The sequence below is a fragment of the Spermophilus citellus genome, assembly GCF_964194105.1.
Source record: "Spermophilus citellus genome assembly, chromosome: 3".
Taxonomy (NCBI): Eukaryota; Metazoa; Chordata; class Mammalia; order Rodentia; family Sciuridae; genus Spermophilus; species Spermophilus citellus.
In genome coordinates, this window is record NC_138184.1 from 164,625,254 (window position 1) to 164,646,604 (window position 21,351).

Genomic DNA, 21,351 nt, shown 5'->3' on the forward strand with positions numbered 1-21,351 from the left:
TTATCCTTCAGCAGTATGTATTTAAATTATAAGAAAGAATAAAAGTATGTGTGTCCTCCTTAAGTATTAGGGTAAAGTATACTGATGTTTTTATATTTACAAACCATTTTTTAATAAGATAGTTTGATGGGGATGTATAGATATGTGATGAAAGAAATATAGAAAAAGGTTGATTGTAAAATCTATAGTGGGTATGTACATGTTTACTGCACACTTTAACTTTTCTGTATATGCAAACATTTTTATGATACAATTTTGGAAAATTATTTTTATCAGAAGAAAGGTTATTACATAATTGTTGAAGGCAGTCAATCTGATAAAACACAAAGAGAGATGCCAGTAATAACATGGTACAACTCCTTATAAGTAAAACTACAAGCTATTCTATATTCTAAAATAAGTTCTTTTAAAATAAGTAAATCTATGCTTTAGCTAAATTCCTTTCAGATTTACACATATATTTTGAAAAGAGATTTTGCTCTCTTCTCTAGATCACATGTTTATACCTAATTATTTTTTATGGTTGTCTATTATTTAAGGCTAACCTAAAGTTATCACCTTGTGTTATATTTTAGTCAATGAGCTTATTCAGTTTTATGGTTCTCCCTGGGCATTTATAGAGTGTACTTTATACTGCATTTCTAGTACCCTATAACCAAGGAAACAATCTATACTACTGTATTTCAAATCATTTCCATCCTGACCATTACTTCATTTGCAATAAAAATCACAAACTGTGCAAGTGCATTTCATACATGCTCATTTTTTTTTCAAGTGTTAATAAGTAAATGTGTGTTCAGCCTTGGTGTAGAGAAAGTCACAGACCCCCCACATGGTAGGATTTGTGTGAGGCTTGATGGGATATTAAGGGTGCATTCCCATGAGGCTCCTTTCCATGGGAATTTCCATGCTTTATTCCAACTTTCTTATTTTAATAAAATATGTAAGGATTCTCTTGAAAGGTAAATGTTATCACCTGCCATAAGTTCTTAATTAATATAATGTTCCAAACAGTCCTAAGAAAATTTGCATGGGCAGCGTTCAGAGCTTAGGAATTCTCTGCTGTCTGTAACATCTGAACTTTCTTCAGAGCAGCAGGCACAGGAGATTTGGTAGTTTGAAAATTATGTGGTAAAGACCAAGCAATAAGGTACTTTAATGCTGAAAACCGCAGTACAAAAGGGTTTTTTGAAGGTTAGCTTTGTGTCAACTTGACTGGGCCATGGGACCCAGGCATTTGGTCAAACATTACTCTGCACATGTCTGTGAGGATCCCTTTGAATGAGATAAACATTTGAATTGGTAGACTGATTAAAGCAGATTCCCCTCTCTAATGTAGGAGGGCCCCATCCAAGGAGTCTAAAGAGAACAAAAAGTCTCATCCACCCCCAAGGAGGTGTGAATTTCCTTGTGACTGACCTGAGCTATCTTTTTCTTTTCTTTTCTTTTCTTTTTTCTTTTCTCTGCCTTTTGACTTGGACTGAAACATCTAATCTTCCTTGTTTTGGAATCTGCAGGCACTCACAGTGAAACTATACATTGGCTCTCCTGGTTCTCAAGACTTCAGATTTGAACTGGAACTGCAAGATCTGCTCTCCTGGTTCATAGGACTTTGCACTAAGACTACACTACTGGCTCTCCTGGATCTCCAGCTGGTCAACTGCAGATCTTGGGATTCTCATCAGTTTCCATTGTCACGTGAGCCAATTCTTTGTAATAAATCTCACTCGTAGAAAGATAGATAAATAGATAGATAGATAGATAGATAGATAGATAGATAGATAGATAATCTATTGGTTCCATTTCTCTGAAAAACTCTGACCAATACAGACTCTTCTAGATGAGATAATAGAAGGAGAGAATCTCCTTGTCAATTGGCTAAGAGAAAATTTGGATAATCTATATTCACATACTGTATGCAATGTTTGTTCTAGATATGATAACCCAAGAAATCTTAAAAACAAAAGATTATTATGTTTCTGCTACGAAATCACACTTATTCATTTAAGCAATGAATTAATGACATAGTCATTACAATGCTTTTGATTCTGTTATTAATATACATTAAAATATTGTCATTAGGTTATAAATCACCAGTCAATATCAATATGTGTTTAAAAACATTCCTAATACATAATCTTAAGAATTTTCTTTTATTCTTAAATTATTATTGACTATTTTAAACATCAGACTGCATATTCTGTTACTTTTCTGTTGTTTTACTATTTGCCAGGCATAATAAATAGCTCTCAGTTTCTTTTACTGTAATATTCATATTAATCTTTTATGCACTTAGCCACCGAAGATCATTTTCATCATTGCAAACTTGTCTTACACAATCCAGATATGTAGTTGTACTCAGATTATAAACTATTCCTTTTGGGGAAAAATAATGTTGTCTTTTGATTACTCAATGATATAATTTGGTGATATGAGATCAAATTATATTTATGTTGCTTTCTCTTGCCTATGGCTGAAAATGATCATGTCACTTACAACTTGGGCTTACTCTAATAACCAGGAAAAGGTAATTCAATCATGACTTAAGTACTCACTGTGGTAAAATTTGTCTAATAAGTAGGTGAAATAAGACCCAAGATCAAAGAACACTCACTCTGTGAGCAAACACTATCCTATAAGTAAGTATAGGTGTGGTAATTTTAAAAAATAAAGAAGAGATTAAGGTGGCAACGATTAATAAAGCAAACAAAAAATTGTAAAGTGACCATAAAATCAATAACTATGAAATTAAAGTGTTCCTTTTATATATCCAGCCATAGAAACTACAAGACAACTAACCCTTATTAAAATTAGAAAATTAAGAAAACATCTCAGATTATATGATGCATTTGTAAGAGGTATTGTTTGAAAGCAAATTTTGTGAATATTTTCATTATTTTGATCAAAGTATGGTCAGAAAAATCTCTCATTATTTTTTAGATACTCTAAAATTTAGGACTTTATAATAGGAATTTAAAGATTTCTTAATATCCTTTGGGCAAAATTCAATATAAAGTCTTACACTTGTATGGAATCTTAAGGTCATTATGATGAACTGAATAGGAAAAAAATCAATGTAAAAACCTGCAATGGTACAAGATGCTATGACGATATAGAAAGAATAGTATTCAAATAAACAAAAAAATGTGTAGCTATATGATTACCCTTTCCCTCCTCTCTCCCTCCCTTCCTCCTCCTCTCTCTCTCTCTCTCTCTCTCTCTCTCTCTCTCTCTCTGTCTTTCTCTCTCATACACACATGTGTGTGTATGTGTGTGTCTTTGTCTCTCATTAATTTTGCTGTTCAATTTTAACCAATATAGAAATATATTGCTGTGTTACCATTAGCCTCTCTGGTTAAGCACTATACACTTCCTGGAAAGGATTTTGAAAATAATCATTACTCTTTCTTAGGATAGCACACTGATTTAGTTTCTTTCTTCCTTTGCTTTGTTTTTGTTTTTATTTTTCTTAGTTTAGGATTAGAAAGAATTTTTACAAACCATTTGTATATGTATAAACATGGAGAAGTTTATCTGGTTTATGCAAAGATTTCTAAAGTGGAAGAATAAAGTAAGGAAAGAAGACAAACTATACAGTACCCCCCCCAAAAAAAAGAATAAATAAATAAATATATAAAATGGAAAATATGGAAAGAATAAATGAATGAATGATTGTCTTTAATAACATTGTTTTATTTTCTCTATGCAGTTTTCTATAAGGTTGCCGAAGCAATTTCCTTTTTACTTTATTTGCCTTTCAGTCTCAGTAATCAGATAACCTCTTTGTGCCTGTGTGTGTGTGTGTGTGTGTGTGTGTGTGTGTGTGTGTTTCTTTGTCGTGGTACCATGCTGTTTAAACATGTAGGCTTAGCATTTGAAGAAAGTTCTATGTTGAAATGAAGCTTTTAAATATTATAACCAAGTTAGACAGTTTTAAAACTTTGAAAACATTGTGTTTTTTTTTATTTGTCTCACATTTACAATGAAAAGAATTTAAAAGAAACACTTAAAATCACACCATTAGCCACTGAGTAGAGTGCATGTAAGGAAAGTGGGCTCTGGACTCTTTCCAGGAGGGCTTAATTGTGGTTCCACAATCAGGACATTGTTGCACCAGGCTTTACCTACCTGGCAGATTTACACATAAACTCAGAACCATAGTATAGAAAAGCTCCAGTGACTGTAAATGTTTGGCCATAAATCTAGCAAAAGCTGGAAAATACAGAAGAATAAAGAAATATCAAAATTAACAGTAAGATCCAGGTGAGAAATTGATTAGTATGTTGCATAACACAAATTCTCCTTCAGGTTTGATTTGGTTAGTGATCCTAATTACAGGGAAATAGTTCTGTTTTGTTTTCAGAAAAGTACATATAATTCTTAGAATTTTAGCAGTTCAGAAATGGACTAGTTCACTAGGCCAACAAATAAGTATCAAGAATTTGATTATTAAACAATTATAGCCAAACAACCTAATAAATATTTATGTCCTGATAACCTAAATTGTAAAAAAATGAAATTAATACCTTAATTCATTCTGAAATTATTTACTAATTACTTATGAACAGGGTGTATGCATAGGTTAGGCACTTTACTACTTTTCATACCTTGGAATCAGATTAAGCACTGGGAACCTCATTACCTGATCCACGTGGATTTTCAGGAGATACTTGATTTTATCACATCACCTGCTGAGAGGAACTTCACACAGCTATGATGTCCTAGAAAGGAATGTAGCCCTCACTAATGTTGAAACTGTGAAATACCTTGACTACATGACTCATATGATAGATGTTGAGCCTTGTTGTATTTACCTTGAAATTTTAAAATAGCCCACAGCATGACAGATGAGTCCACTTAGCATTGCAAAGTTACTTTAGTGCATAGTCCTGGAATCACAAATATTAGATGCCCAATTAGGTATCTAATATTTGTGGCTATTAGATACCAATGTCAAGTATAACCCTTGAGTTTCCAAATTGAGAAGTCAAAAAGCCTTTGCTACATGGAAAGAGAGTGGGAAACAACCATAAAAGCTCACAGTCCTACCTCTTAATCTTGGTATTTTTATTTTTTTTTTCCTCGGTCCAGATATTGCAAATACTTCTTAGTATTCACAGTATAATTGTAACTTTGGAGAGTTTGTTGGCCTACACAGTGATGTAGCATGGGACCATTATCATAACTTGAAGTAAGTGGTACTTGTGTATTTTAAATAAAATGATAGAATAAATGCCTAGTAGGGCTTTTTTTTTTCTTTTTTACTTTGACACAGTATTTTATGATTTGGACTAAATGTTTTCCAAACGTTCTAATTATACCTTTTCACTCAGGAGATCTACTTATTTTAACAGTCTGTATGAGGTATGTTGTACTGAGAAGAGGACTATGCCTTCTCATATATATTTCCAAACTACAAATAAAACTGGAGTGCTCCAAGGGGAGCATTTGAGTGTGTATTCCATTTTATCTCATTTTTGCATTTGAATAACCCAGTTAACTATATAAATAATGTTTCCTTTTAAAACAAATATCATATAGAATCAGCTAAGGCCCTTACTGGATTTTATCTGGATTATAAGAACCCAAGTATGAGAGTCTTAAACTAGATCCATTGCTTTCTGAATAAACTGTGAGCAATAATGTCACCATTGACAGTAAAGCAAGGTATGCTAAAATTAATAGTCAAGAATATAGGCTACCTATTAATGAAAAGAAAAAAATATGATGGCAGCAATATTTTCTTACATATTTTGGACAGGATTAGATAATATTGATCATTAACAATGATACTTAATAACTGACATTCTTGTGAGTTCAAATTTTGACTTATTCATTTTCCCACCTATTCATTTTTAAAATTGCAATTTCTTACAGTCTACTTTATTATCAAATGTACATATTTTTAAACAGTTGCAGTCATAATCTCTGAATGTGATCATGATTAGCTGGCTTTTATTGGCAGGATACTTTTAATTTTTATTCAGATTGAAATCATTTATTATCTACTAAAAAGTAGGTGTTTGAAGGAATGAAACACAGCACTAGTACTGGGCAGGAAGGTATATCTGGGACATTGTGCTCACTCTCAGTCGAAAGACTTCTATAAATCTGTGGAGAGATGTTGCAACAAGTTGGTCAATGAATTCAGATGAATTGGAGTGAGTAGGAAGGACACTTCACCTAAACTGTGAGTACAGGACTGAGTCTGGTTATTTCACATACAAAATCAAGAAAAGAAAACAATAAATTAGCTGATACCTAGGTAACTTAAACAATATTTAGGTAATTGAGACATTGGGGAAAATAAATTATATGTAAATACATGGTAATAGAAGAAAAATAATAATTTTATTATTTTTCTTTTCATGAAATCTTATTACCTAAATGTAAAAAATATATGCAGACATATATATATATGTATGTGTTTCCATATTTTCCTTCTAAATTGATTGAATTTTCTATTATTGGTACAAGTACTTTCCAGTCAGGTAGATAGTTGTTTTAGTTAGCTTTTTCACTGCTGTGTTCAAAAGACTGGACAAAAACACTTTTAGGGGAGGAAAAATTTACTTGGGGGCTCATGGTTTCAGAGGTCTCAGTCCATAGAAAGTGGACTTCATTCCTCAGGGCTCAAGGTGAGGCAGAGCATCATGGTGGAAGAGTGTGGTGGAGGGAAGTGGCTCAAGACATGATGATTAGGAAGAATAGAGAGAGACTCCACTCACCAGATACAAAATATATACCTCAACATCACACTCCCAATGTCCACCTCCTCCAACCATATTCTACCTGCCTTCAGTTACCACTAAATTAATCCCCATGGCGGGATTAATTCACTGAGTGGTTTAAGGCTCTTATAACCCAATCATTTCACCTCTAAATATTCTTGCACTAACTCATACATGAGCTTTTGGGGGATAGCTCACATCTAAGCCATACAGAGTAGCAAATCTATAGAAATAAATTCACAGGAGGTCAGAAATGGAATGTTCATGAAGAGGGATAGAAAACTGCTTCTGTGATTGGAACTGAAACTGAATAATGTTAGTCCTATGGTGCAGTCATATGCCCTGGCCGACTGGACTATGCTTTCTTTCCCCTTCACATCCTTGTTCTCATTGCTCTGCCAATATGCTTTCTTTTGGTTTTTCTATTCCTAAGGCAACTCTCTTTAATTGTCCTAGTAAATGTGCTACTCCTTTGAGTTTCACCACAGGTTTTCAGCATCCTTGTGTAGCCTGCTCCTATTCACTGGAGTCTGCTGTCTTGTCACCAGAAAGTGTTTGGAGACTTTACTTTGCATTCTTACACAAAGACATACACGTGAAAAGACCAGTTCTTGTCCTACTCTTCCATTTTTTTTACCTGTGATATCTGCTGTCACGCCAGGTCCTTTTTTTTGTTGTTGTTTGTCTTATTTCAAAAATAAGATCATTTATTTTTTAACCAATAAAATTGTATCTTATCTTATACCTTAAATGCAGAATTGTTAATTATTTTACAGTGTGATAATAAGTGACACACGATGTGTGTAAATGTATATCACATACAGACATACACAGAGTGAGCAAGCAAGGAGAAAGGGAAAGCTAAGAAACTATAAGGTACTATATAAACATAAGGTAGATTGAATTACCTATTTGTAGCAATTAATTTTCCTTTTATTTTTATGTGTTTTGAATATCTCAGAGTTTTGTATTTGAGTAATAAGTGTTGAAAGTGGTAAATTTCTCAGATTGTTATACAGTATTTATGTATCTTTAGAACTGAATAAAAGTGTCAGTTTTTTTTTCTTATTACATGTTGATTTAAGGATTTCACATTGAACCCTCCCAAAACAATCAAATATTATGGGCACCTCTTTGATGTTTCTCAGAGCCTCACAGCTGTGTTAAGACCTCACAGTTTATATTTGGCTCCATTCTTTCACTCAGTTTCTTTGATTCTTCACAATAAATGAAACATGTTTTATATACCAACCATTATGCCAGTCTAAAGACAAAATAAGTGATACAAAGTAAAAATTCCTGTCATCGTAATTCCTATACTGCAATGGAATAATTCCAAGTTTTAATATTTGGAAGACAGGTTATTGTCATGCTGCCATTTACACTCAGTAGTTCAGAGCCTTTGAAATAATTCCTGATGAAGCGTCAAGGATGATCCTCCTCCTTGCTTCATAAACAAATGCAATCAAACCAAATGAAATAATAAATGCCAACACTAATAAATGCCAGGCTAGGATTGTGTGTATTACCAAGGTTCTCTAGAATTTCTGAAACTTATTTGTTCTTTTTAATTTAAATACAGAGGCCATTAAAGCCAGATTGATTGGTAATGGCAATTTCTTCCATCATTGAAAGATTTTTTAATGCATTAATATTAACATAGGAATCCATAGTAAATTCTAATAAAATCCTAAGGAATAATGATATCTATTTTACAGTAATCAGATATTTCAAATTAGGAGTGAGGAGCATAGGACAAATGTAGCTTTAAGGTTGGCCTAAAATATTGGTTATTGCAGATTAGTTACTTAAAAATAAATCTGTAAGCCAGGCATGGTGGCTTATGCCTATATCTGCTGCAGCTCAGGAGGCTGAAGCAGGAGGATCCCTAGTTCAAAGACAGCCTCAGCAACTTAGCAATGCACAGAGCAACTCAGTGAGACGCTGTCTCTAAATAAAATACAAAAAAATGGCTGGGGATGTGGTTCAGTGGTTAAGTGCCCCCGAGTTCAATCATTGGTACCTCCCCCACACCAAAAAAAAAAAAAAAATCTGTGTATAAATGCTTATATCTTCTTAAGTTTCCATATTAGCTTTAAATTCAGCTTTGTTATTTATAATCTTAAATAATTTAAATTTTAAAGTTAACATTTATTTCAGTTATTAAAAACTTTTAATATTTGGAAGACACCTTTAATATATTCAATTTTTTTCCAAATGTAAATTTTATATTCGTTTTATATTTTATTTTTTGGTATTAGGGATTGAACCCAGGGGCACTTAACAACTGAGCCACATCCTCAGCCCTTTTTATTTTATTTTTATTTTGAGACAGGGCCTTGCTAAATTGTTTAGAACTTAGATAATTTGCAGAGCCTAGTCTCAAACTCTTAATTCTCTTACCTCAGCCTTCCAAGCTGCTGGGATTAAGGGTGTGTGCCATTGTGCTTGGAACTGCATATTTTTTATTAAATCTTAGCATTCACATAGAGAAACACTGAAAGAGTGTCACCTGTTTTGTTTTGTTTTTTAAGACTTAGCATGGAAAAAAGTAAAATAATTAATAATTTTTATCTGGATTACATGTTAAAAAGGTGATATTTGGATATGTTGAATAACATAAATTATATTATAAATTTGGTTTCATTGGTTACTTTTCACTGCTCTTACATGACCACAAGATTTTTTTTTAAATTAGATCTCACCTTATATTTTTACTGGAGAGCACTAGAAAGTTTTATACAACCAGATTATATTTTATGTATAATGTATTTGTTATTCTTATCTGTAACCACCATTTATTTCTGCAGTAACAAAATTATTAACATTTGCTTTAGAATTTATAGGTCAGGTATTTTCCTCATATGGTCTGATTTTATGTCATATCAATTTCATTCCTAATTGCATGTAGTTTTATGATATGTTTAAGTTACTCATTATCATTTTGGCAAATTGGTCATTTTTAAAAAGATCTCATTGGAAATTATTTTGCTGCATGAAGACATATAGACAAGTTTATTTTTAAAAAGAGAAAAAGTTTAGCTGGGCATGATGGCACACTCCTATAAACCCAGCAACCGGAGACCCGGCAGGATCATTGCAAATTTGAAGCCAGCCTCATCAACTTAGTGATGCCCTAAGCAACTTAGTGAGACCCTTTCTCAAAAAAAAAAGAAAAAAGATTAGGGATGTAACTCAGTGGCAAGCACCCCTGGGTTCAATCCCCAATACCAAAAGACAGAGAGAGACAGAAAGAGAAAGTAGAGCAAGTTATCTTGAGATAGACTAGCTCTTGATGCACCTGATCAATGTGGCATTTATTGTCTGAGCATTTGGCATCCCCTGAGAAAGTCTTCTCAATTCATGGATATGGGTCAAGAAAGATAAATTCAGAAAAAAAAGTGTAAGATGCATATTTATTTTGAGAAACTATCGGCCAGCCAAAAAGAGAAAAGGTTAGTCCATTCACATCATATTGCTTGTCTGGGAATCTTAGAAAAAAGGCAAAAGGAGCCATAAAATTAAAGAAAACATTGACGGGGTTTTTCAGACACTAAAAAATGCCATCCCTCTTTTCTTTCTTATGAAAACTCTTTCTGGGATCACTAAAATAAAACAAATATCAAAAGCCTTTCTTGTTCTTTCTAAAACTTGCTTACATCCTGCTCTTGAGATCCATGTCCAATGCAAATTGGGGAAAATACCGTATTACCATGGAGAATGATTAAATGGAAACAAGACCACCATGAGTTAGATTCCTTATTTCCCTGATGTAATATGTGTCTTTTATAAATAAATTATGACATATTTAGAAAGTTTTATTATTGAGTTCTAAATAATGTTGTAATTTCATGTCTAGAGAAATAAATTTTGACTTTAAAACAATAAAATTCATATGGAATTAACTTTGGCTGATACTAAAGTTGTAGATAAAACTAACCATTTTCTCATTGTTTTACTAGGAATTTTATTTTTCAAACTTGTTTTTGTATTGGTGAAGACATGACTTCTCAAACTTCAATTAAATAAATGATTAAAATTGGGGGTAAAGGCTGGGGATGTGGCTCAAGCCGTAGTGCACTCACCTGGCATGCATTAGGCCCGGGTTCAATCCTCAACACCACATACAAAACATAGATGTTCTGTCCGCCGATAACTAAAAAATAAATATTAAAATTACCCCCCCTCAAAAAAAAGTATGTTAATTGTAATGAAACATTTGATATCCACAAATTAATAAACCTATAAAAAATTGGGGGTAAAGCACCCAGAAAATTATCTTTTTTAGTGATATTGATAAATAATTGTTTAGAAATTCTAATATACCAAAACCAACTTCTATATAGTTCAGAGAAACATATTGTGTCTCTCTTTCTTCCTTCCTTCCTGTCTTTCTTTCTTTCTTTTTTGGTAGCCCTCAAGCTCAAATAGTACATTAATGTATTAAAGCTTTGTTAAATGCATATTTTTTTTACTTTTTTCCGATTTTTCTTTCTTTGAGTGCAAAGTGCATTGCACACATCATAAATTAATACTGAGAAATCTAAATTTACCCCAGTAGAGTCTCAGTGATGGCTTTATAAATGGGCCCTTGTTTATTCTGTGTGTGGCCACTTCGGTTGTTAGTAGGGGTTACACTTGACCGCCTTTCCTCAGATTTATGAGACTTGGCAAAAAAAAAAAAAAAAAAAAAAAACTTGAGAAAACAGAGCCCAGTTTCTCTCAATAGAAAACATCATTAGATACTAAATAAACATTAATTTAGGTAAACTGGTACTATGCAGCCCAAAAGGAACACGTTCTTGTTTACATTTCACTCTGATGCATGAAGGAGTACATGGGGGAATTGGTTTATGGAAATCACGAAGAAGGTATATTTAAGCAATACTTGACACTTTATCCTTAGGATACCTTCCTGCTCTGTCATGAAGGGTGCTGATACTCTGCCAGGAAGAGCATGCATCAGGTCCTTCTCCCAGTGCGGAAAGATCAAGAGAACACTCAATCTTTTAAAAATTAGTACAGAATCCCCAATAGTACAATGATTGATTTCCCCTGGATTCCAACAAATCTTTGAGAAATAGGGTATATTGTGAAGTTAGTTAACACAGGGTTTTGAAGTAAACTATTAACTCTTTAACAATGTAGATGTTCCTGAAGTGTTTAAAGCATTTAAAAGGGTAACTTTAACTTATCTCTCATCAACAAGTTAGTGTCACTTAAAAGAAAAAGGGGGTGATTGATATGTGTGCTAAGTTAAAGATGACAGGGCTGTAGGTAGTCAATATGCCATGTTTAATTGGATCCTGAGTTGGACATGCCAGCTATAAAGAACAGTTTGGGGATGTTCTGGAAAAATTTTAATGTGGACTGGTCATAAAACAAAATTGTGGGCAAAGGAGAAAATTAACTCAAAGTGGTTATAATATAGAAAGTTCAATATAATCTCATTTTAGTAAAATACATGTACATGTAAAATACATGTACATATATATTGTAGTAAAAATGCATGTAAATGTGGAAGGATAAAGAAGATTTTTAATATTTTTAGTATTTTTCTCTAACTGGGGACAAGATGTGAATATAATGTAGGAATATAATGTTTTTATTTTCTTCTTTTTGCTTATCTGTGACTTTAATCCCATAGAGTACAAGCCTAGCACTTTGGTAATAATCACAATTTATTATTAATAAAATAATTAGCCAGCAGTAAATTGAATTTTATGTTTATACTTAAAATATTATATATTTTTAGAGAAATAAAGAAACCTTAGACTTTCGTCAGGGTGGTGGGCAAGAGCTTTATTTTGTGGCTTAGAAATCCATAGGTGTGATTTGCAATGTGTTTTTCTTGATAACAAACCAGTTGGTTTAAAAAAAGCACTCAGACTTTGCTAAAGATTTCAGATCTGTTTTTGTGCAATAATAAACTGATTACAGCAGATTTTCTCTTTTATAGTGATACTGAATATTTCTTGAATTGTGCCATTTTTAGGGCACAAGTTCAAAAACATTGCTCTAAATGAAAGGCGTTGCTTATACAGCAATTCATTCAACATCGGGCCATGCCCCCAGGAAAACCAGGAGAAATCCGGGTTAAACAGGTTTGGCTCATAACAAGGACTCCTTGGTAATAAGAAGCAGTTAATAATGTGTTCATGTTTTTCAGGTTGTAGAATATATATTAAAGGGGATAAATAATATATGATAGAGTGAGGAAATAAATAAACACTCTGCTGAAACATGTTGGGCAAAATTTGTGCTAATGTTTGATGTAAGTATGGTGAAAAAATCTCGATTTTTTTAAAAGTAAGTGTTCATATACAGATTAGAAGCATATCGCAATTTAAGGACCATCTTCACTATTCCCTTCATTTCAAGTTGAGGAAATTGCAATTCACAAAGTATAATAATTTGCCAACAGTAACAGTGATATTTATTGGTAGAGCTTAAATCAGAACTGACATTATTTTTAATACTGCATTATTTCTAATTTTCATGTTGTCATATTAAAAGTTTTACATATTCAAGAAACAGGAGAAAGTACAGAAGTTTTATTAAATAAATCAATGTGTATTGTGTAAAATCATTGAATTTTAAAATGAATGTTTCATGTTAAACTTATTTGTCTTGGAAGACCACATTTCTCCCTATAAAAATTCAAGAAGAGTAATCTTAAACAACTTAGTTCATTTCCAGTTGTGCATATGACTTTATTTGGGTCCCAAATATAGGATAAGTAGCATTATATAATTTCATTAAATTGGATTAATTCTCATATAGAGAAGTATAAGAATTCAAACTCTACATATTCATTTCTTACACATCTTAAAATTGACTATGAATAACTTGATATTTTCACAATAATTTGGATTGCAAAAAGATATAACTCTTTGTTATATTACTAAAAAAATTGTTTATATTGCTATTTTCAAATCAACTCAGATATCTTGGTTTGTAGCTATTTCATAAAAATGCATCTGGGCATCTTTAGGATGCCCCTGGTTTATCCAGAAAGAACAAATTCTAGTTCAAAATCAGAGTTCAGGAGCTGTTTATTTCCAGTTTTAAAACAAAAATAAAATAAAATAAAACAAACAAACAAACAAACAACAACAACAACAGAAAAAAAACATTCTCCTTCCAGTAAACATGAAGGAAACAAGGCTTTGTTCTAACATGTCTAATAAGCACAAAGTTCCAAAGGAGAGTTGTCATTGTTTCAGGTGGAGTTCTGTACTTGAAAAAAGAAGAAATGCTTTACATGTTCACAGGTGATCTACATGATATAAATTAAATGAACTTTCTAAATTAAATTGCAGTTTCTCCATCTCACCTTTTTGATACCTTCCATTTTTCTCCATAGCACTTAGCACATTCTTATGTTATATTATTTCCCTTCTGTTTTATATTTCTAATCTACAAGTTGCTTGAATAGAGATTCTTTTTTCTGTGTTCTCTTCTGTATCTGTAGTTCCTAGCAAGTTGCTGGACGTCAGAAGGTACACAGTAAGCATTTATTCCCTTGAATGAATAAATCAATGAATTGTTATCCACAGTGGTGGCTCAATTGTTTTAAATTAAATCAAATCAAATATCTTTCTCCTTATTTTAGCAAGCATTAAAAATGATCTTATAAACTTAATTTTACAAATGTTAGTAATTATTTCACATACACATTTTAAAATTTAAAGCATATTTACAAGTAGTGGCCTATAACAATAAATTAATTGTTCAATAATTATTTATAGCACACAAATTTATTTAATTTTACTATTTTGTTTGACAATTCCTATATTTTCTGCTATCCTGATATTTTACAGAGTTTTAACCACCATGCAGGGAGGAAAAAGCTAATTAAGTATATTGTTTATTGTTTGGTGGGAAGAGTTTCTTATTCTTCAAAAGCACTATAGATTATAATGTTTATCATTTGTTTCAATCTTTATCAAGTAAATAGAATGGACATCTTAGTGTAGTTATAATAAGTTAATACAATAATATTTTATAAGTCTTAATATGGGCATTTTTTCTTATTTTAAGATCTCTGAAATCAATGACATTGTACAATTAATGCCAAGCTGTAGTTTGAATGGCAACATTATTTTCTTACTGAAATTTAAAATAATGATGTTATTCCATCTTACAGTAGATTAGATAAGGTATAATAAATAACATTTATTCATTTTCTTAGACATGTTTTCACAATGTTTAAGAGCATTTTTCTTAAAAATAGCATTACCTAAAAATTCTATGAGAAAGACAGAACTATTATCTTATTTTGATTTCAGGATATTATATGCCTGAAATTAAAAGCATTTGCTGATATAAAATAATATTTTCATTGTTAAGTATTATAAAATAGATATGTGGATATCTGTTGATATTTTAAAATATTGTGCACCTCTTTAGAACCACAGAACCACTTATACCCAGTAGTCAATGCTCACATCTTATTTTTTTAACATGTTAGCAGCATTTAACTCAGTGGCTCATTGATCACTATTATATCTTCCACCCAAGATCTAATGTGCCTCCAGAACCACACATGCTTCTGGTTCTCTTCTTCCCTCACTAACAGCGTTCTCCCAGTCTCAATCCCTGAATCCTCCTCACCTCCTTGACTTTTGAATAATGCAATGTGTTGGGGTCCAGACCTTGCAACTGCTCTTTCTTCTTCCTGAACTCCTTTCCTTGGCAACCTCCCCTGCCACAATCCACCTTCATGCTGATGATCACCAGGATTACACATCTGTCCCTGGCCTCTGCCCTTACCTTCTGGCTTGAACTCATTGGCCTGCTCAGTGTTGCCAGCTAGATGTCCAGTATACAGAGAGACCCAAAGCCCAAACTGGGCCTTCCAGCCACCTTCTCAACTATTCTTTCATAATACCACATGTCCAAACTCTCTATGAATGGTGTTAGCCCCATCTTCAGACACTAGCGGAATCTGACTTTCACTTTTTGCTTCTTTAGGAAACATTCTGCATGTTTCATCTGCTAATTAACAATTTCCTCCAGATCTTTGCTCCAGTGTAAGTTTTTAATAGGTACCCTGTCAGTACTTCTAATTGAAACTCAACTCAAAGCATTCTTGATCCTATTTTCCCATACAGCATTTTGTCACAATCTTAATATGTGTTTTGACTACTATGTTGTCCTGCACTTATACTTAATAGAAAGGAAGTTCCACAGAGTCAGGAACTTTATGTCTATGTTTTATCTTCAACTCCTCAAGTCTCTATAATATTATAAAAGCTCTAAAAATAATAGGTAGCTAAACTTAGAACTATCAGCATCACTTCAATGGAAAATATTTCTTTACTCTGCCCACCCTTGCTCTATGTCTTCTTTACTTTCTTCTAGTGAAACTTATTAAAATGTGGACAATGTTTCAGACCTATGGCTTTATATCACATAATTTATCTGTGTATTCAAAACTTCTGATAATTTTTCACAAAAATGATATTTATAATACCTTTTCTTATATATAGTTCAACAAATTTTCCCCAGTATATTTTACAGTACGGAAAATATAGTGGCAACAAAGTAATTCCTTGGTGTATTTTCCTTTATACTATACAGAGTTAGACATAAAATATAATGCTCCCAGATTAAAAAGAAAATCTGTCAGCCATGAAATGAAATTATGCTCTTTACATGACTTCTCTTCCTTTTAAAATATTTCATCAGCTCTGAGTTAGTTATCATTATCAAAATTTCATCCAATTTTATTATCAATAGCTTATTAACTAGTACTTTAGCAGGAACATTATTTTTAAAGTTACCATTGGAAACCATATCTGTCAAATTTCATAGAAAAATTAATAAAGAAAGAGCTACATTTCTATGTTGAAAGTAAGACAGAAAACACAGTAGAGTTGTTGATAAAGTAGTGTTGAAATATTGTTGATAAAGTAGTGCTGCCCAAGAACTCTCAAATTTTACAAAGAATAGTCTGCTAGTTTTTATTTGATGATCTCATAAAAGATATATAACTCTACTTTCTAATAATTTAAGGCAATTTAATGTCAGTCAGGTTTCTGGCACTGTCACAAAATACCTGAGAATATTAATTTAAAAAGAGGGAAGATTTCAATCCATGGTTGTTTGGCTTTGTTGTTTGGGGACCTGTGGTAAGACAAACATCATGTGAGAACATGTGGTAAAGAAACACTCCTCATTTTATTGTGGCCAGAAAGTAGAGAGAGAAAGAGAGAGCAGAGGCTGGGGATCCTTCAAGGGTATGTTCTCAGTGACCTAACTTCCTTTCATTAGGTCTGACCTCCTGATGATTTGCCACCTCCCAATGGCACCACAGTCTGGCAATCAAGTCTTTAATAATTGAGCTTTCTTTTTTTTTTTTTTTTTTTTTTTTAAAGAGAGAGTGAGAGAGGAGAGAGAGAGAGAGAGAGAGAGAATTTTTAATATTTATTTTTTAGTTCTCAGCGGACACAACATTTTTGTTGGTATGTGGTGCTGAGGATCGAACCCGGGCCGCACGCATGCCAGGCGAGCGCGCTACCGCTTGAGCCACATCCCCAGCCCCAATAATAATTGAGCTTTCAAGAGACACTCTACATCCAAATTTTAGCAACACCATTCTATATTGTTATTGTTCTTAAAAATAGTTTTATGATGAAATGTATCATAAGGGAGTCATCAAGTCTATGTATAGTTTAAAGATTTTTAATTAAAAAAATATGTTGTTTTCTGTTATAAAATTATTTCAAAATACAGTGCTCAAACAAGATAATAGTGCATTTCTGTTGTGCAAAGAGACTGATGTAGTCAAGGAATCATGGTGGGCAAGTGGCTTTGTTTTGCACTCTCAAGCTTTTTGTCTTGTTGCCAAGTTCCTCAGTGTATTGCCCTCAGCTGGTATGACCATAGCTGGTCTAGGAGCACCTTGTTCACATTATGCCTTATTAGAAAAGGAAAGAAGGCAAGCAATTTATTTTAAATATGTGTCAATGCATTACACACATCACTTTGAATTAGTAAAAATTTATTAATTCTTACCAGCTATGACAGAGGATGGGAAATGAAGCTTCTACCATGTGTCTTGCTCACAGTTGGGACTGGTCCATTTCTACTCCTTACCTGAAGTAGGGGTGATGATTGTTAGGGAGAGTAAGTAGTTTCTAATACATCCATATGCCTATTCCCATAAGACAGGAATTTTTAAACAGATATTCTTCTAAAGGAAAACACTGATTGTGATAAAAGCTTGTTTTTATCTTTCATTATGTTTTCATTTCAAATTTTCAATTAGTCTACACCTAACTAAAACTCATGGTAACTGTTCACTTGCAAGTTTGTCTTAAAATAAAATGTCCTATTGTTGGCTGAACATCTTAACAAAGTAGTTCACACCAGAACTACTTTCCATTCATTCTTCCATGTTTTTCATCCATAAAGTGGATGCTACCTCAGCAATTCATCCTCAAAATTGTATATTTCATCAGATGATCTATAAGAAATTTAGAAGCAGTTTCCAGATTGTTAAAGAATATCATTTGTTACTCTTAGAAGGTTTACAGATTCTTGTAACCCTCAAATTTATTTAAAGAATCAGAAAAAAATATTTTTATTGCTTCCTTTTTTTATTTGGCTAATTTCTTATCTATGTATCAAATAAGCATTAAAAACACTTTTATATTGAGTCTACTTAGCTTTTGTGGACTATTTGAAACAAGTATAGGAGAGTGAACATTTTATTCAGCTAATCATTTTCTAAACCTCTGGATAGGTAAGAGGTGAATAGAAGTCAGGTAACTCTTTGACTTCCAACAGGATTAGGGCCCAATAGGCTCAAGGTGAAAGGATTATAAGTTAAATGCACATTTAATATACCTAACCTACATAGCTTACAAACTATCATAGCCTACAAACTCAGTACATGGTATCATATTGGTTGTTCACTTTCATGATAGTGTACTTAACCAGGAGCTGTTACTGCATATTGCTAGGCTGGGTAAAGATACACATTCAGGCCGGGTGAGGTGGTGCACACCTGTAATCCAGCAGCTAGGGAGAGTGAGGCAGGAGGACTACAAATTCAAAACCAGCCTCAGCAATTTAGCAAGGTCCTAACTGAGCAAGACCCTGTCTCAAAATAAATAAATAAATAAATAGGACTGGGGATGTAGGTTAGTGGTCAAGTCCCCCTGGGTTCAATGCCTGCTGCTATCAAAAAAAAAAAAAAAAAATATATATATATATATATATATATATATATATATATATATACACATACATTTAGATACGAAGTATGATTCCTACTGAAAACATATTGCTGTTACAGTCATAAAGTCAAAAATTGAAAAATCACAAGCCAAACCATTGTAAGTAGGGAACCATCTGTATTGGACATTTGTTGTAGGAAAAATATGTTGTAGTTAGCCTGGTAGTAAATGGATTCTTTGACCTGAAACTTGTCCAGAAATGCTTTGTGGGTGTGATTAGGTCAGGGAGGTCAAAACATCTTCACATTACTACTTAGAAAGGAAAATGAACATGATTTGTATGGCATATGTTGATTGACCATTTTGACCCCAAAATAGAGTACATACTGAGGAACACAGAAAAAAGGCAATTTATGTAGTTAGAGAAGGAATTTGGATACAAAGCTAGGGAATGTATATTTCAAGTTAGAGATGACATTATGAAAGCAAACACCAAGGAGACAAATCTGGAAATATTGGGCACTCCTAGGATTGCAGTCTATGGGCAGAATCTAGAATACCAATGGTAGTAAACCAGATATTCATTCATTTGCCACAACTCAGGGCTAGGTTACTGGCCCTGGAAATGGAGTAGAAAAGATTAATCCTAAAGATACAATAAACTGTCTATTACTACAGATATCAAAATACTGATGATGATTTTGTGGTAAAGAATAGGGTATATTCCCTTACCTTTCCCTGGGAAAACAAATTTGAATTAAAAAGTTAATCTCTTAAGAACAATTAGATCTATGTATATTGTTGATCATGTTTAAAATATTCATTTGCATTACTAGAGCTACATAATATCCCTGTTAGGTTGATGACATATCTAGATACTAATTTACATAAAACAACCCTGACACGGAAGAGTAATTAAATTGGAAAAGACAAGACATCCCGTGTGAGGCAAAGCCAGGACTTCAGCTTTAGCCAGGTCTTCAGGGCCCTGACTCAGAACCCTTTCACTGTGATGATTGACCCTTTCTCATGTTCTTTCTGCATGTTTTATAAGAACAACTGGAGAGTCTGACATATGCTTAGAACAACATATTTTAACAGGGCCCAGTTATGTGAGAATAAAAATCTGTCAGAAAATTAAAAAAAAAAATTCTGTTCCCAGTCCATGCAAATTTCATTTTTAACAATAATAAAGCATAATTTGCCATTCTCATGGGGATGATTAGACCTTTTCACAGTATTTTAAGTAAAAACATATTATGGATAATTGTATAATTAAATTGTCCTAAATTCATATAATCATAAAATATCACTTATAGATTTAATAATTATTCCCAAAGACTATGACATTACAAATTTACACTATATCAACTGATTGGTGAATTGATAGTTAGATGATATTATATGCTTGTTTTAAATCAATCAAATGAAAAAAATTGAAAAATCTGCATTGCATGATTCCTTAATACTGATGTTTATCATAAGTCTGGAAGTCAGCCTTTTTTTAAAAAAATTGAGTAAATAAATAAAATGTATACAAGTTATCTTTTTTAAAAGGTAAGCTCTTAATTTTATGTGAGTATTGAAATATAATAGTTTTATTGAACAGTTGTCTGAAACTGATTTGTGGAAATACCAGGGATAGAAAGATATCTTTTTCTCATTGTAATATCTTTACTCATTAAAATCAAGAATTTGTTTCTCTCCTTTCACATTCCAAATGATATATGTATGTGCTGCTACAATTGAACTTCACATTCTTTCTTGCCCAAGACAGCAATAATCTCTACATCTCTTCTTTCCCCCTCTAAATTGCTTGCATATTTTGCCACTTAGACACTGTTCTTCCTTCTCCTTTTAAATCTGAATATGTATGTGTTTAGAAAACAATCTGTGCTGTGAATTTTATAGGAGTGGATATTATAGGCAAAGAATGAATACTTAGTGGATAGTTTTAAATGTTTTTAATTTCTGCTTAGGTTAAAAGTTATGCTTTGTCTTCTGGAAAAAATTCATCAATGGACAGAGAAAAAGGGGAAATAGCAAGTTAATAGTAAAAAATAAGTCACATTAAATTTAATTTCTTATTATGAACTTTTTTTTACCAGGTGTATTGGTGCACACCTGTGATCCTAGGGAGGCTGAGGCAGGAGAATTGCCAAGTTTGAGGCAACCCAGGAAACTTAGTGAGACCCTCAGCAATGAATGAAATCCTGTCTCAAAATAAAAAAAATAAAAAGGGCTAGAAATGTAGTTCAATGGTAAAGTACCCCAGGTTCAAAGCCTAGCAACAATAAATAAATAAATAAATTCCTTCACTCAGACTATGGTGATGGGAGTCGGAGAAACTTAACAAAACTTCTCAAGAAGTTAAGTGAACATTTTCTCACTTTCAAATCACAAGTACCATCAGGATTCACTGGCAAATCACA

The 21,351-nt window shown here is 32.6% G+C and overlaps 1 protein-coding gene across 1 annotated transcript in view; it reads left to right on the forward strand.

Moving 5' to 3' along the window:
* Positions 1-21,351, forward strand: part of SEMA3D (semaphorin 3D) — a 196,515-nt gene that overhangs the window by 29,831 nt on the left and 145,333 nt on the right. Inside the window, exon 2 of the mRNA XM_081286835.1 lies at positions 1,518-1,698. The gene's annotated coding sequence lies outside the window, so the exon portion shown is untranslated. The remainder of the gene's footprint in view (positions 1-1,517; positions 1,699-21,351) is intronic.